Consider the following 6,312-nt stretch of genomic DNA (forward strand, 5'->3'; position numbering starts at 1 on the left):
ATATCAGTTTTTTTTTTTTTTAGGTGAGCCTTTCTTTTAGGTAACTAAAATGTGTTTTTCTGCCATCCCCGTCCACAACAGTACATTGCTTTGCTCCAGTGTCGGTACTCCTGTCTGTTTCTCGATGCTGGGGGATTGTCGACCATCATCTACTACAGGTTACATGCTGACTATGGAGAAGTACCTCATACAAACAATTCAAAACACCCAAACTATCCCATTAATCAGTTTATCAAACTAATTTAGAGGAGTCATAATTTCTTTAATCATTATGTCAGTACAGTCCTAGAACAGTGTCATGTTATCGATGGAAGAGTTGATCCATCCAAAAAAAGAGATTTGGAGAAATATAAATCTCTCAAATTCATTATTTGAGGACATAAATTAAGTTTGCCAACTGGCTGTGCAATTCAAAATAAAACTAAGCATTATTCCGATGTAAAGTGGTTTTGTTGAAGGCCCTACACACACACACACACACACACACACACACACACACACACATGATCCAATCACAAAGGTGTGAGTTATCTTCCCTGATTAGACCTCTCCTCAGGATTGTGTGCAGGTGTGCTTCATTGACATCACTCCAGCTCTCCTGTTAAAAGCTCTGCACACCCACACATGTGTTTTCAATTTCTCTGGCTGATTAGCCATCTGCTCTGGTTGAGGCTGGGTGAAGCATCCTGACGTCACCAAACTAATTTGAACTAAGGCGACAGGCACACCATAAAGTGAAATTCCCTTCATTTTGTCATGCAATTTTGGGCTGTCCCAAACAAAAGTTGACAATCAACAGTCTTCGATTGCAATGTGAGACAAGTCCACCAGCAGCCCATTTAAAGCTTTATCAACTAAGACTGAATTAAGCAGAACTTATTGACACGCAAGCATAGTTGCTGCTGCTAAAAATCTAGTCAACAACAAACTCACTTTGCATGATCGACTTTCAATCTTTACCCCGGCCACGACTGGGGCCACACAATTCAATTCAACATGCGTTATTAGCATGAATGTAACAAGGACAATATTGCCTGATTCTTCTTCTTCCTCTCTTTTGAGGTTTTTCAATGCAAAAGAAGAAGTGTTAGCACTTTTTTAGGCAACATTTTCAAAACATGAGTGCGGCTCAGATGGATTAGCTCCACCCAACTTCACACTGGCAGAGGTCTGATCAGCCAGATAACTGAAAACACCTGTGTAGGTGTGTGGAGGGTGCAATAGTTTCACATGATGTATATAAATGTGTTCATCCTTTGACAGGATTATTTAAATGCCTTCTTCTTCTTTTTTTTTTTTTTAAGTAATACATATTGAAGCAGTTTTCGACCCAAAGTAATGTCATATCAAACACATGGTATTTAAACAACAGCCAATGCAAACATTTTCCTACTCTGTTCAAGGATAATCTAATTATTTCCTGCAGCATTCCCAGCTCTCATGACATTTTAAACCATACCAATTGTGTTACTGTAAAACACATTAAAATATTTATTTTTTTTTATCAAAAACTCCTTTTGTAAATAGAGGATTTTGTCCACCAACTCAAGTCTAAGCCTTTGTGGAGTGTTACAATCCATGGAGGAGAATAAATCTGCTTCATGAGTTTAAAGCAGTTTAAAGCAGTAGAGTGATGAGGTGTCTTATTTTGTCCACCCTCCTTCTGCTGAGCGGTAATGAATGTCACATATCTCCATGAAGATGGTTGACTTCCCACTGCTCCATAAAGATAATCCCTCTTTTCTCCCACCCAGGCCATATGTTCCTCTCCAGTTCTTTGTAATAATTTTCCATCATCACCTTGAAGTTAATTACATCATATTATAATCATGTTTGTCCACACTCGCTCCTTTATAGTAAGTGTACTGTCGCCCAGGGGCTGCAGATCTAGCACACGTTTTACTCAATGCTTTATCGACTATTTCTTCAGCACTCATCAATGTTCTTTGAACAGCAAACAAAAAAACATTCCCTATGTATTTTCTTTGTTTTTTAGGTTAAGTGGTGCTTAAGAGGTCGATTGTTTGAAATTTTAGACATAAATAGGTTCTTGTGAGTGTGAGCTGAATTATAGGCCACAGTAACCGTCATCAATAAGCAACTATTATCAATAAGTAAGTCTCCCAGGGCTGCAATATGGGGTTCCACATGAAGGACGTCACCACTGATAATTTAATGTGTAAATTATACTGGAAGTATCCAAGTGGCAGCCATGATAAGAGCTGGTCCAATTATCTAAATGTAAAGGAAAGGTGCTTCAATGCTTCCTTTCTTATCTCCTTTAGCATAGGGTGCACTGGACCATCCTTTGTGAAAGGAAAGAAGATCATGCTATCGCACAATTCCTTGTGGCAGCAACATTTAAAGTGACATACAATTCGGCTGTCAATAACATCTGCCGTCGCTGTTTAATACACTATAATACACTAAAACATCCTTCTTAAGAAGTGTGGGTCTGTTTTGGACATGAATCCTCCTTTTAATTGTACAGCATTGAGTTTGTCATTGTAGCCTACTCATTTTCTAGCACCGCAGTTGATTTTTCCTGAGTCCTTATGAATTGTCCTTCATAACTTTCTTCCAAAAATGACGTCCTAATGTCTTTTCCTAACCAATTTTCCTTGATCTCGATGGAAAACATCATGAGGTCAAGGGAAACTGGTTAGGAAAAGACATAGGACGAGATTGTTTTGACTATTTGACCGTAGCCCAGGTGGTCCTATGATTCCAAAATGAATTCCTAAGAGGACTATGGGTTCACTGTCACTGTTTGAGTTCATTCAAAGTTCAATTTCAAACTTTGATGTTCTTGCCTACATACATTACAATGTAGAATGTGCATATGTGATGTGTTGGACTCATGGGATGGAGGACGGTATCTTAAAGAAAGACTGAACGCAAACACTTTGACTTTCTAAAAAGCCGCTCTTTGCTCCAGGCAAAAATCACACTCTGCTCCACCCCCCTACCCCCATACTCCACCTCCACTCCACTCACATAACCTGATCTAAACACTAGCGCAGAAGAGAGGGGCTGCACACCATCTGGTGTTGAGTTGGATCAGATGGCTCACGGTTAGTGGACACATCTGGTCAGCTTAAACATACTGTATCGTGAGGGTTTTGCCGGGTGGACAACTCTTTGAATTCAGGTCTCACCTTCAACAGTCCTTTTGTGTTTGCTATTGTTGACATGCATTTGAGATACAAACCTCTTTAGCTGTTTATTTTTTGCATGAAAGAGCTGTGCCAAGAAGAAAATATCCATCTTTGGCATGATGATATATGGAGAGTTTACAGCCAGGGTTATGATATGCAAGAGTTTTTATGATAAAAGGATAACCCAAGCGCACATCGCCAGCATTCATATTTCACAACATGACAACATATACAGTATATCTAGAATTTAATGTTAAATCTGTCTATATTTAAGATGCTTCCATAGATTAATACAATTTTTATAGGCCCCTGGGAGTTATTTCCAAACGAGAGAAAGGCCAGAAGATTATTAGCTTGAATATGAATCATCTCATAAGATGAAATTAAATTAGAAAAGTCGGTAAAGTTGGAATTTGGTAGATAAATTGTGTGTCAGAGTTACAGCTTAAAGGTGTTGAAGAATTAAGCCTTCCTATTGTACGTCTTTATGATCCTCAGTCCTTTAATGATGGAAGGATTTAGCTGCAAAATTAGACCACCATTTGAAAGACATATATTATCTAGCAAAAGTAATACATGTTTCTTAAAGCCGAATACAAATGTAAACTAAATCATCAATTATTTCAGTTATATAGAGGCCACCTTGCCCTGTATTTCCACTGAATAATTTACAAGCTCCTTTATATTTAAGCACCATATTGCTGCAAAATAAAGAAATTTGCATAACCTTAATCAACCCAGCTTTTTGTAGTTTTAGCCTTTACTTTAAGACCAATGACTTTTTAAAGGTTAGGACTGTCCCATGGCCACATTGCAAACATTTTGCTCCTTTATGAGAGTAACTGCAGCCTGAGGTTTCTTGCCATTTATTGCTTTTGAACTTTGGAGTAATATTATCAGCACTAAGGTAACTAGTTCTGCAAATATCATGAATATGTATGTTGTTGGTGCCTCACTTTAGAAAGTGAACCAACCTTTGATACTACTTTTGTTTTTCTTCTATGTGGAAATGACTTATTGAAGTTACATTCCCCAGGAGCGATACTATCATTCCACCAATCAGTCTCACCACCTTTGTGTAATCAAGTGTGCTTATGGGCCATTAGTTCAGCCAATCGCAGCACGAAGGGATGGTTAACCAAAATGAATCTTCACCCATGTGAGCAATCAGCCTGAGAGGCGCGAGCTCGCTCTCTCTCTCCTCCTCCTCCAGCATTGCACGTTGTTGGTTGTCAATGGTTGTTCTGATAGGATCCTCCCTGGGCTGAAGCTAATGATGACAGAAGGTACACAGGGAATGGCCTGGATCTGCCACCTCATATAGGAGACATCAATAGCACAGCCAGGGCAATGCTTCATCTTCAGGTTTATTAACTAAGGCCCGACTGCGTGCCTTGGCCTCATTAAAATGCAGCAATTGCATAGAAATGCTCACACAGCAATGATGGTGCAGATTTGAGATGCTTTCGCAACCAGAAGTGATTACAAATGTCAACTCATTGTCATATAGGCTTCTTAAATATACTTTCAACCTTTTGTTTCAGCAAATTGACAGAATGTCATTTTTTCCATCTCGCTTAAAATAAAGAATCAATTATGAGCAATAGATTTGGTTTCATTTATTTTGATCCATCGTACATTTTCAGTGACATTTGTGGTTTGTCTAGCAGCTTAGTAGTCAGTCCGCCTGCTAAACTTAATGAAGGTGACGCCTTACCTAAATGTCACCAGAATGCAATCAAGGTGACAATTTATGTCAAGTTAATACTGACATTTAAGGAGCCAATGGTACATGGAACATATAATTGATTTGACATGTCTCGATATTCAATTTCAAAACCAACTAAAATGACAATGACAGCTCTGCCATCTAAAACAGCAGCTCAGGTTTACTGTCGTTGGGGATGAAAGGTGGAGGATGGCAGTGTCCAGTCCTCTTAGCACCTGAGCTACAGCAATGCTAATGCAGGATCAGATGAATTTACATCACAATGACTCAGATGGCCATGGACAGGGATTTGTTTGTGTCTTGCAAAGCCCAACAGCAAAGTGATGTTTATACAACAGAGTAAGATTACACAGTTGAATGTTTGAATATCCTTTGGTGGTATTATTTATTTTTGATAAATAGGTCACACATAATTGTTTCACCTAATTAACTGTAGTCTCTTTTCACCTTAGGGAACAATATAATTATTTTTTTATCTTATAAGAAGATGTGAAATTATTCCTTTTGTCTCAAATTAAGGTCTTGTCAGAATGAATGTTTACATTGTACTTTAATTCTCATAGCATCAGATAAATATGACCTGTGGTGTGTGCGCCAGGAAATTCTTCTGCTGGTGCACTATACTGATGCATTACCAATTTCTGAATTGGTATTGCCTCAAAGATAAATCACAATTCTAATGTTATATGCAGCAAATGTACAAAGGTTATTAACACTGGTTGAGATATAGGATAATTGATTAGCCCTTGGAGTCAATTAACTCAAAATGTCTTCTCCTGCTGGCCAATCAATTATCTTGTTGTCTGGGGGAAGATGCATGCTAATTAGTGTTGTGAAGAAAAATGGATGATACCAAACCCATTTTTAATCTATACTGAAATACAGAAAAAAACTGGCAACTCTGACTTACACTTTATTTATGCCATACATATATTGACACTATCATGACTGCAAAAAACTAAGAATCATAATGATAATAATAAGGCAGATGCTATTAGCACCAAGTTGTCAGTAACCAGCAATGCTATTTGCACCCAACCAGGGCACCCATTAGATACTGTATCTGTATATGTATATTTTTCCTAAACCTAACCATGTAGTTTTGGTGCCTTAACCTAACCAAATTGTTACTCAATATTGAGAATAATAATAAAAAAGAAAGAAAAAGAAAATAATAGGTCAACTATGTGAGCTTCTCACGGGACTAAAACCCTAGTCTCCAGGGTGAAAGTCTTGAGTTTGACACATCCATCCACCTGCAACTTGCATGTACTTTGTTGTTTTTTACATTACTCTTAATATTAGCGCATGTAAATAGCCAAATAGCTGCCATGTGACTATTCTCACCCGGGTGCAAATAGACACTCCGTAATAATAAGACGAAGAAGAAGAAGAAGAAGAGGAAGAATTTACAAACATAAAATT

The sequence above is a fragment of the Sebastes umbrosus genome, chromosome 9, assembly GCF_015220745.1.
Source record: "Sebastes umbrosus isolate fSebUmb1 chromosome 9, fSebUmb1.pri, whole genome shotgun sequence".
NCBI classification, from domain to species: domain Eukaryota; kingdom Metazoa; phylum Chordata; class Actinopteri; order Perciformes; family Sebastidae; genus Sebastes; species Sebastes umbrosus.